At 47.8% G+C, this 11,172-nt stretch overlaps 1 pseudogene; it reads left to right on the top strand.

The window, feature by feature from the left end:
* Positions 1-2,978, top strand: part of LOC114005283 (lipoyl synthase 1, chloroplastic-like) — a 139,343-nt pseudogene extending 136,365 nt beyond the window's left edge.
* The last annotated feature ends 8,194 nt before the right edge of the window (positions 2,979-11,172 follow it).

Below are 11,172 nucleotides of genomic sequence, written 5' to 3'. Positions count from 1 at the left end.
CGCGCACCCACTCCCCCACCCGAGCAAAAGGGCTCCCAAAAAAAAAAAAAAAAAGTTTTCCTTTTAACAATAACAAGCAACAGCTGGCACTTGAGAAAACATCTAAATTAATATTGTGAGTTTATTAAGATGAGTCTATTACTTCGAGTTGCAAATGTTCCCACAGGACCTTGGGGACATGACAACTACCAGGAAAGTTGAAGAGAAAAGAAGAAAGAAAGAAAGAAAGAAAGAAAGAAAGAAAGAAAGAAAGAAAGAAAGAAAGAAAGAAAGAAAGAAAGAAAGAAAGAAAGAAAGAAAGAAAGAAAGGAAGGAAGGAAGGAAGGAAAGAAAGAAAGATGCCGGCACCCAGCCTTCCACAGAATAAACTCTGTGAAACATGCTATTCTATTCATCCAGGTTTGTAAACTTGAACAAAGAGCCCTGTGAATCACAGTGGTGATGCCCACTGCCTAGAGGGGCAAAACATGAACTGAGCTTTATAACCCTTGGTGACAAGTAGTTTGTTCCACAGGTGAAGTCAGCAGGTCAGTTTCTTTGAGTCCACTAGCATCGAATGAAGTCCCGCAGACATTGCTGTATTTTACATCTTGTTTAAATTTCATGTGTTGGAAGTTGGTTGTATTGTGAAGGTATTGAATAGAACAGAAAACTCAGTTTAACTATCAATGATTTGAAAGAAAACAATTTCTGGGACTGGTCCTGACATTTGCAAGTGACTAGGGCGGGCTTGTGTGATCACGTGATTGGTGATTGGGGAGGGCTTGCTGGTGGCATTCCCATGTGCCTATTCCAGAGGAAAGGACCCAGCCCACAGAGGCCCCTGACCTTGACTCTACCTGAGCGTCTGCTCTCTGTGAAGCAGCCTCAGCAAAGTTGGCCTCTGCTCCTTGCGTGTGGGAGCGGGGAGCTGAAGAAGCCTGCCTTCCTAGGACTCCCTCAATCTCGGGTGTTGCTCACTAGCTGCAGAGCAGACCCCTCTCCTTGCAGTGGCCCTGGACTACTGGCAGGTTTAGGCATTTCCTCCAGGACTGGCCTTACCCAGCCGGCTAGCCCAAGTCCACAGAACTGAGTGCACAGCTGTCCTCGGGTGTCGGCCCAGCCGCTGGGGGTTGGTTGGGCCATAGCCAGGGCAGGCTGGACCTGGTGGCAGGAGGGCATGGGAGGACACACCCAGCCGGGCCCAGCCAGGGCTCCTGAGTCTGGGCAGCTTGGACCGCTACCCAAGTGAGCACTCTAAACTCTGCTGCCTTGGGGACCCTGGCCTGGCGGCTCTGTTGGCAGCTCCGCTTCCACGGTGCCAGGCTCTGAGCTCCCCTGCTTCCCCTGGGCCCCTTCTCCAGGCAGGAAGATGTCCAAGCCCAGCTGCAGAGGGCAGCAGTGACAGCCTTGGCTTGGGGATGGTGGAGCGAAGGGATCTGGGGAGGCCCTGGACCAACCGGGAAAGTGTATTTACAGAGCAATCGAAGATCGATATCCACAGAAGCCGAAACTCTAGAAGGTGTCCCCCCTTTGGGGGGGAACTCAGTTGCAGGTCAAGAACTCAGACGCCTGCGAAAGCCAGTAGCTGACATCAACAGGAAAGGGGCCGAGAAAAGAACGAGGAGGAACGCAAACCTGAGCTCCAAGTGTGAGGAGCAGACCAAAGATGCGGAAAAGCTCCCCGGATACCTTCCGCAAACCAGAGACCTGGGGCAGCAGCGCCCCCCAAAGTACCTGATCTCATCCTCCTGTGACCCTACCAGGGCTGGTGGCCGAGCCTGCCCTGCAAAAGCGCATGGAGGGCAAGCAGGCCCCGCAATGGAAAGCTGGGGATTCTGCAAACGCAGAATCACAGCTCCCAGAGTTCTACCCAGTCCAAAGGAGCTCCGGGAAGAGTGAGGCTGAGCCTCAGGCTGAAGAACGGGGGCGAAGAGACCAGCAGAGTGAAAGCGGAAGGTGGAAGGCATGAAGGTTGACTTCGTCCACGGCAGAGATTGGTTGCGATCTCACCCAGCAGTTCGGACTTGGGCGACTTCATGGTGGAGTAGCCCAGGCACCTCCTCCAGATCATGGTGCCAGGGAGCCAGAGGCTCTGCACGCACAACCTGGCCACGGGCTGCCCCGGCCACAGGCCGCCCCTAGGGGTGGAGAGATCACTTCTCACTTTCTTTTTATTTTTAAATTTGACAAATAAAAAATAGTATGTACTTATGGTGGACAATATGATGTTTTGACATGCAGACACAATGCCATGCTAGATCTAAAGAGGGGATGATTTTTAGCTTTCTGTCTCTTTGTCTCTGTCTCTCTGGAGAGTGCACACACCCTATAACAAAAATCTCTCTTAAAAAAAAGAATGGAAGAAATCCCCCTCCACTGGATGCTGGTGAGCCGCAATACTGCAAAGGCAGTTGCTGGCTGGGGTCCTGCCATCTGTGCGTGGTGACGAGACTCCCGATGAGGATCGCACGCACATTGCAAAGGCGGTGTCATACTTAGGGGAAGGAATCCGAAAATTCTTGTGGAATGATTTGCAAGATCTTAAAGCAATAGAAAAAGTTGCCATTTCAGGATGAGCTGTTATGTGCCTAATACAGAAATAGTTCCAGAATGACAGAGAAAAGTTCGTGATCCCCAGGATCAGCGTCGACCTGCCTCTGTGTGACCTGGAACATGCCAACGAGGTTCGGCCTGAGGTTGTTTCTAACCCGTCCATGCTGCTGGGTCCGGGTGAGAACGACGAGCGAGTGTATGCCGTAACGAAAGCCCTACGTGAAGCAAACGTAGACTGACGTTAGGACCATACATGCAGCCAAACAAACGCTATCTTAAAGTTGAAGGATATATCACGCCTGCAAAGTCCAAATTCTGGGAGCCAGTAGGAAATGAACTTGGATTTCGTTATACTGCAAGTAGCCCTTTGGTGCATTCCTATAAAGCAGGTGGATTTTTCCTGAAAAAACCAAGTGGCTAAAAGAAAGACAAAAGCCCCCTAAAACTTAGACAAGACCTCCAAGATGACAAAGATCTTTCACATTTGATTCCAGTTGGTAGCAGAGGTGACGGCGGTGGGCCTTGACTTCTGTGGATGCACCCTAATTCTTTCTGCTGTAAGAAAAATGTCAATAAACCGCATATTTAATTGTAATAACTTAGTTGACTTTCAACATATCATCTTTAGGGTCAGCAAGTAGTGGTGGTTGGGGTGCTGGACTCCCACACGGCTGTCATGGTTTGAGTTCCAGATTTGGCGGCTTGCTTTTTCACTTTCCCTCTCTCTCTCTCTCTCTCTCATCAAATTAAAAAATAATAACGGTGAGTAACGATAGATAAATCATTTAAAAATATATACCATCTTTATCCCAATATCCAGTTGCATGCTATGATATAATCATTTTAAAAAGAAGATATCGGGGAGAAAAAAGAGAAAGCGATCTCTGTGATCTGCCTGCCCTCTGGTCACCTTTCCAGCCTCAGCTTCCCCGTCCGCAGATCCGCTGTACCTTTTCACAAGTGACTTCCCCTGACGCCATCTTCACTGCCTCCTTCTGGCCTCTGCACGCTAACATCAGGAGCCAGCTGGTGAGGTGGTTAAAGCAGCGGATCCCACATGGCTGCTGTGTGTCTGCATCCAGACCTGGCAGCCTGAGAAACACACCAGGCACATGTGCATGCAGCCCCCAAAACTTGAGAGGAGGAGGAAACGGAGAACAAAGGCTTGCAGCTCTGACCATGCCCCATGGGGGTGCTCTCTCACTGTCCCCCTCTCTTTCTCTCCATCTTTCTCTGGTAAGCACATGCATTCTCTGGCCAAATTTAAATAAATACATGAATACATAAAAGCAGTGTTGCTGCACTTGGATGAACTGAGACTTCCTTCCTCCCTCTTGGGACCTGAGGAGAATCCTGGAGACTGGAGAGAACAATTCCAAGTCACGTCCATTTGTGAATTTAGGATAATACAAGCTGATCCATGGCAGGTCTGGGCTGGAAGAGGGGCACGCCCTCCACAGCCCAGGCTGTGGCCCAGGCAGGTGAGGCTCAGCCCCTGCATTCTGCGCCATGACTCAGGGCCCCACACCTGAGCCCTCTCCACATCCAGCTCTGCATGGGGTACGGGAGCCACACCCAATCCACCAATGGGTGGTACTCATGTCACAGTTTAGTAGACACCCTGTTCTTGGGTCGGAGGTGAGTGGTACTTTAGAAGTTTATGTCCTGGAGCCAGCAGGTGGCGTAGTGGCTTAGGTGTTGTTCTCCCACATGGCTGACTGGGGTTTGAGTCCCAAACCTGGCAGCTTAAAACACGCCAGGCACATGTGCATGTGTGCCCTAAATCCCAGGAAGAAAATGGAAGAGAAGAAACTGCAGCATGGCCATCCCCCTGGGGGTTGATTTCTCACTTTCTCTTTCACTATCTCTCTCTGGTGCTCTATGGAAAAAACCTTTAAAAAAAATAATTTATGACCTTCACATTCGTGTCTTCAGAGGGACATATTCTGGGCCCAAAAGGAAGGGGCCTGCCCTGTGAGTTCAATGACCAACCTACTTCCTGTCTCCTGGGCATCCATCGTTGTCTCGTCTCGTAGGAGTTTCAGAATCTTGAGAAATGCTTGCAAGGTAAAATACAAGTTCAACTGGTTTTAAAGGGTGGCTACGAATTCTCTGATGCTCCTCCCATGGGGAGCTGGTGTGGCCCCTCCTCTCGAATCTGGGTGGAGCTGTGTCTGCTTTCTCCAACGCAGTACGGTGGAAGCACTGTCGGGTGATGTTCGAGGCTGGTCATCCAAGTCACGCAGCTGCCTCATCTCCAGAATTGTCATGAGAATGCTCACTCTTAGAGCCATGCAACCCAGGTACGAAATCTAATGACCCTAAGACGCCCTGGAGTGAGGAAACCCAGACATGCAGACAGATTACAGGTGGGTGCTCTGGTCGAGTCTCCATGGGGTCCTTCTTTGGCCTGCAGGCCCAAGACATCTGCATACAGAAGTTCCCGTAGGCGCCAGGGCTCAGACATTCAGGTCATCGCACGCTCGGGGTCATCCTAGCTGAGAGCGCAGATGCCACATAGCAACGACAAAGCATCCCCTATTTTGTCTTGCCCAAATTCCTGATCTTTAAACCTATAAATATAACAGAATAGTTACCTTATGCCACCAAATTGGGGTTGTTGGTTATGTAGCAATAGACAATGAAAACAATTAACAAGTGTTTCTTAAGTGATAGATGATACATAATAGAGATAGATTATAGATAGATGATAGAGAGAAAGAGATTAGATAGATAGATGATAGATAGATAGATAGATAGATATAGATGATAGATAGATAGATTGATAGATAGATAGATAGATAGATAGATAGATAGATAGATAATAGATGATGGATAATGGATAGATATAGATAGAGGTGATAGATAGATGAGAGAGTGAGAGAGAGAAAGATTATAGCGTTGTAATGTAAACCTTTGGTCTACATTAAAATTTTCATTTTGAGAGCTTAAAACTGAAGAGGAGCAGATAAATAGATGCATAACTGGTGAAAATATTTAAAATATGTACAACTCAGGATGGCTCAGTAAGATTGCCTGGTTCTCTTTAAAGAGATCTACTTGAGGATGACACTGCAACTTGGAACAGCTCATTCTTAAAAAGGTAGCACTCTGAGGTCTGAAAGAGCAGAGGTTTATTTTCCAGAGAGATGCTTACTTACTTTCACGCTCACTTCCCCATAGGACCCAGCTCAATATTCTTCTTTTATTTCCCCCTTCTTTATATATACCCTTCCAGCAGAAGGTCAAACCCTGGCCCCATCTCCCCTGATACCAATGAAGGAAAGAACAAGAGGCAAACTTGGATCTGAAGAAGTCCAGGGAGACCCTATGTAACTAGGAAATATGCCATTTGCATTTATTTATTTTATATGTGGTTTCAGATTCCTTAGATCCTCAAGGACTTTGGTTTGGCAGACGTTGGGGCAAGAGTCTACGTGGCCCAGCCTCTAGCTGGCCGTTTCTCTCAAACTCTGCGTAGTGTTCCCATCCAAAGATTGCTTTCTTCTTGTAGACAAACGCAATGGAACATATGGGAATTTAACCTTGGAAGAGAGTCCAGGAAGTAGGTGGAAATTAACATAGACAAAAGCTTAAAAAGTGGATTTTAACCTTGATACCAGACATTAAGCTCACTAAGGAAGAAGCACTTTACATATGCAACTGCCCTTACCAAGGAAGACCCAATACCTGATGGTTAAATTCAATCCAAGCCCAGTTGCGTCCTAAAGAGGTAACGATGAGGAAGGACACGGGGTTGGTTAAGTTACAGCTGTCATGTTGTATCTAGCATAAGCCATTTAACCCGAACGAGTTTTCGTGACTACGTAAGGCTCTTCGTCTTCCCCACTTTGTGTGGTGTCATCATTCATTCCAAAAAGTTAACTCCTTTTTTTTTTTTTTTTTTAAGTTTATTATCATCGTTACTTTTCAATTCGCTACAGGGCATGTATGCTCACAGGGAGAGAGAGAGAGAATGTGTAAGAAAGGAAACTGCCAGGTCCAGGACTCAAAACGCAGTCAGCCATGTGGGAGTCCAGCGCCCCAACCACCACAAACCTGCTAGCCCCACGTTTACTTCTATCTTGACATGACAACAAATATTTTCTGTAACCTCATTTTAGATTTGAGAGACCGAACCGTGGGTGATTTAGCCAAGGCACACAACTGCTTCATGACTGGAGCCCTGCTCGTCTGATTTGCAAATAAAACTATCTATCAATACGTCCTGAAGACGGAGACAGGAGAGGAGCGTGGACAGAAGCAGGGAGGCCGCAGGAGCCGAGACCCGGCTTACCACCGGGGTGCCGCCTTTCTTGGCCTGCGTGATGTGCAAACATGAGTCATGACTGTTCTGACGATGCAATAGAATCCAAATCCTTCTCCTGGCCACTGGGTCCTCACCACATTGTGCGCCTAACCTCCTTCCCACCCACCTCTGAACACATGCTCAGTTCGAGCCACACTAACCTATTTCTTGTTCCACACGTCCTTTCCCTTGTCCACCCACCCCGCTTTTGCTTATTCTATTCCTTTTCAAAGTTTGTTTCTCCCATGAGAGGGAGAGAGAGAGAGAGACACCCCCAACAGGTCTGCACACTGCACACTCCCAGCCTCGACCATACGAGATCACAAGCATGCACACGCGTCCAGTCTGTACGGGAAGGGATCAGGACGTGAGCCTGGAACCTTCCCCTGTGGCTCAGGCATGGCACAGTGTTGTGTTACCGCTGCACCACTGACTGGCCCCTGCTCACTCTACTCCCCCAGGTTTCCCTACTCCGTTTTCCTAATCCCCCCATCCCTTGACATCAGCTCTCTTAATGCATATCGAACGACATGAGCACCAGGCCCACCAAAGCGCTGAGTTCCTCTCCCACAGCTCTGTTATGGAAGACGTGACCAGACGCGGCATCAGCTTCTCACTGGTGTGCATTAGTCTTGGGGCCTTTAGAAAGGCTCTGGAAGGCTAGTTGTTGCTGCTCGTCATTGCTGTAGCAGTCATTCTCCACCCATTCTCTTGTGGAGGGACAAGCAGGGTCCTTGAAAAAGTGACCACAGAGCTCTTGCTGAGTTACTTGCAAACGGGCTATCGGGGGCAGTGCTGGTTTTCACTCGGGCTTAGCCCACACTAAACGTGTCATGGCGCTGAGAGCCTCCTGTTCCCAGGAAGGAGGCATAATATCGGGTTGTCAGAAAAGTCATGACGCAGAGCCAGCAGATGGTGTAGCTGGATTCCCACATGGTCAACTGCAGTTCAAGTCCTGGACCCGGTGGCTTGAAACTCATGCCAGGCATGTGCATGTGCATGCCCAAGGTCCCAGGAGGAGAATGGAAGAGAAGGGATTGCTGTGTAGCCATCCCTCCAGGAGGTGGTTTCTCATTTTTCTCTCTCTCTCTTCTCCAGTGAGCACATGTGCCCTAAGGCAAAAACATAGAAAAACTTGGAAAAAATCCATCATGACCTTTCTCCCCAACACATATGCAGAAACAAACACACACAGACATGAGCATAGACACACACACACACACACACACACACACACAGGAACCCAAGGGCTGCTCATCTTTCCCAGCCTCCTCCCCTAAACATCTGACACCCAGTTCAGATCGACAATGTCCACTCCCACTCAAGCTGGGAAGGCTTCCCTCAAGTTCAGTTCAAGAGACAGCACATGGAGGGTCGAGCGCCCCCTGGAGGGTAGTCCTGTGACACCACAGGGTGCAGAGAGCTCAGGGTTCCACATGCTTTGTCCCCCTCACCCTTAGTTTGCAACCCCTGAGGGAAGCTCTGAGTGGCACTGTGGGGCTTAGCTCCCCTACCTTACCCCAGGACTCGTGCACATGTGCTCACAGCGAACATCGGAGCCCTCAGAGGCTCTGCTGTGAGTGTCAGAGTTCAGCTGGTTAGTTCTCCAAGCACAGGTCCAGTTAATGAGCGGTTCTGTTATTAAACTTCAAATTCAATATTCATGCTTTGGGGCTTGTCATACTGAGAGTAGTTACTTTGAACTGAGTATACACTGTGTGCCTGACCCCAAGTTTTCTTCATTTAATCCTCATAACAACTCAACAAGGTAGTGCTATTATTATTATTTATTTGTTTGTTTTTGGAGTCCAAGCAGTGCTTTATTTACAGCGGGGCACAGGGCGATGTCCACCGGAGGCCCAGCTGGTGTCGTGTTCTTAAACATCATGATCTGTACCCACCGGTTTTTGTACTGGATCTGAGGGATGTTGTGCACGTGTTGTAGTTCACCGTCATGACCTTCACGGAGTCCTTGAACACCAAGTCCCCTTGGCTCGGGTACTGCAGAGTGCGGTAGACCGGGAAGCGGCCCTTCAAGGGCACGGGGCAGGCCGCAGGACCTGGAGGGCGACCGCGCAGCCGGGACACACGAGCAGTGGCCCACCGGGACAGCACACCTTTATTAACTTCATTTTGTAGATTTTGAAACTGAGACTTGGTGTATTCCAGAAACTTGTTCAAGGTCTCTTGGCCAGTAAGTACCAAAGACTAAAACCTACCTAAAACTGACTCCTAAGCCCATTTTACAAAACAAAACAAAACAAAACAACATAATATTAACATTTTCCTTACTACCCAGACCAATAACTTCATGCTTTCTATCAGCCCATCTTCTGTTTTTGTATACTGAATTCCACGGCCATCTCCACCTCCCAAGAGGCCATCAATGTTTTCAGTGTTGTGTGTTCTTAGTTGTATTTTGTGTATCTGTATGTGTAGCCATGAGCAATAAAGAGTTTATTGTGTGTATGTTTAAAGATTGCACAAACGAGAATCAGCAGATGGCGTGGTGGGTAAGGTGCTGGACTCCCACATGGCCGAACGCAGTTCAAGTCCCAGATCTAGCAGCCTGAAAATCACCCTGGGTGCATGAGTGTGCACCTCCAAAACTCTGAGAGGATTGCAGCATGGCCACACCTCCAGAAGGTGCTTTCTCACTTTCCCTCTCACTGTCTTTCTCCAGTGAGCACACATGCCCTGTGGCAAAATCCTTAAAAAAATATTGCACAAACATCATCAAAAGAGAGTGTCACTCTTAAAGCCTATCTTCTTAATGTCTCACCTTAGTGAGGGATTGCAGCGTGACCATTCCCCTCCAGGCCAGTGATTTCTCACTTTACCTCTCACTGTCTCTGTCTCTCTCTCTCCAGCAAATATGCATGCACTAAAGCAGAAATGTCTTTAAAAAAAAAAAAAAAAAACTCTTTAATAAAAAAATCTCTTTAAAGAAAAGTACCTTTTGGGAACCAGCATTTAGCGTAATGGCTATGTCGCTGGGTTCCCACGTAGTTGACCGCGGTTCGCGTCCTGGACCCGGTGGCTTAGAACTCACGCCGGGCGCGTGTGCGTGTATGCCCAAGATCCCGAGAGGAGAATGGAGGAGAAGGGATTGTGGCGTGGCCATCCCCCTGGGGGGGGGGATTTCTCGCTTTCTGTCTCTCTGTCTCTCTCTCTCCAGCAAATATGCATGCACTAAAGCAAAAATTTTTTTAAAAAAAAAAAAAAACTCTTTAATAAAAAAATCTCTTTAAAGAAAAGTACCTTTTGGGGGCCAGGAGGTGGCATGGGGGTTAAGGCACTGGACTCCCACATGGCCAGTCGTGGTTTGAGGATCACACCAGGTACATGTGTGTGCATGCCCAAAATCCCAGGAGGAGAATGAAGGATAAAGGAGTGTGATGTGACTATCCCCCCCAGGGGGTAATTTCTTGCTTTCCTTCTCTCTGTCTCTGTCTCTCTCTGGCAAGTTCATGTGCCCTGTGTCAAAAAACTAAAAAATACCTTTTTTTTTAATTAAAAAAATTTTTTTTGACTTATCCTTATGATATGTTTTGAAGACCTTTACAGAAGTCAGATGCTTGCCTGGAGGCGTCGCTGACTCTGACAGTCATTTCAGGAATAACTGCTCAGTGTCTAGGAGAGCCGTGAGCAGGACCAGCCTATGCTGCCCCAGGGACTCTGGGAAGGCTGCTCTCTGAGACTGTGAAAAGAAGATGAAAAAAGTTGTCGTGTGAAACTCAGGGCAGGTAATCGTCTTCCCTTTGACTACTTTTTAAAAATTTTTTAAAAAATTTCCCAATGCCACAGATGGATATTTTTCCAAGGTTTGAGTCCTGGGCCCAGCGGCCTGATACTCGGGCTGGGCAAGTGTGCGTGTATGTCCAACATCTTGAGGAAAGATAAGAGGAGAGGGGATTGTGGCATGGTCATCCTCCACAGAGGGCTGATTTCTCACTTGCTCTCTCTGACTGTCTCTCTCTGGAAAATGCATACATCCTATAGCAATTATTTTTTTAAAAATTTATGTAACCTTACATATTACCATTATTTTTTTATTTGACCAGAGAAACAAAGAGAGAGAGAGAAAGTGAGAAAGCAAGCTGCCAGGTCTGGGACTTAAACTGCGGTCGACCATGTGGGAGTTCAGTGCCTTAACCACCATGCCACCTGCTGGCCTCCCATAGCAAATTTTTTAAAAATTACATTGTACACCTTATATGTATAAAATTTTTGTCACATCTACTTCAATAATGCTGGGGGGCGGGGAAGGAGTAGGGGGTAAAAACACAAAAATCTTTCCAGCCACCAGATGCCCACACACAGCTGGG

The sequence above is a fragment of the Tupaia chinensis genome, unplaced genomic scaffold, assembly GCF_000334495.1.
Source record: "Tupaia chinensis unplaced genomic scaffold, TupChi_1.0 Scaffold143615_1, whole genome shotgun sequence".
Classification (NCBI taxonomy): domain Eukaryota; kingdom Metazoa; phylum Chordata; class Mammalia; order Scandentia; family Tupaiidae; genus Tupaia; species Tupaia belangeri.
The sequence above is the reverse complement of the archived record's forward strand: the minus strand, read 5'-3'. Positions and strand labels throughout refer to the sequence as shown.